Genomic DNA, 266 nt, shown 5'->3' on the forward strand with positions numbered 1-266 from the left:
GAATAATAATTTTGTAGTTAAAAATGTATAAAATATTCAGCTTTTATATCTAATGATTGAAAATTTAAAACAATACTCCACGTAAATAGGTAATTCTGTTACCAAAAAATCTAAAAAATACATGAGCTCAGTATATATTTATAGTCATTTTAATTTCAAATTTAGATGAAATTACATATTAAAAAACATAGAATAACTATTTTAGTTATTTTGTTATGATTGTATAATATTATTGGTGGGTACTTGAAACTTCTAAAGTATACTAT

The sequence above is a fragment of the Acyrthosiphon pisum genome, chromosome A2, assembly GCF_005508785.2.
Source record: "Acyrthosiphon pisum isolate AL4f chromosome A2, pea_aphid_22Mar2018_4r6ur, whole genome shotgun sequence".
Taxonomy (NCBI): Eukaryota; Metazoa; Arthropoda; class Insecta; order Hemiptera; family Aphididae; genus Acyrthosiphon; species Acyrthosiphon pisum.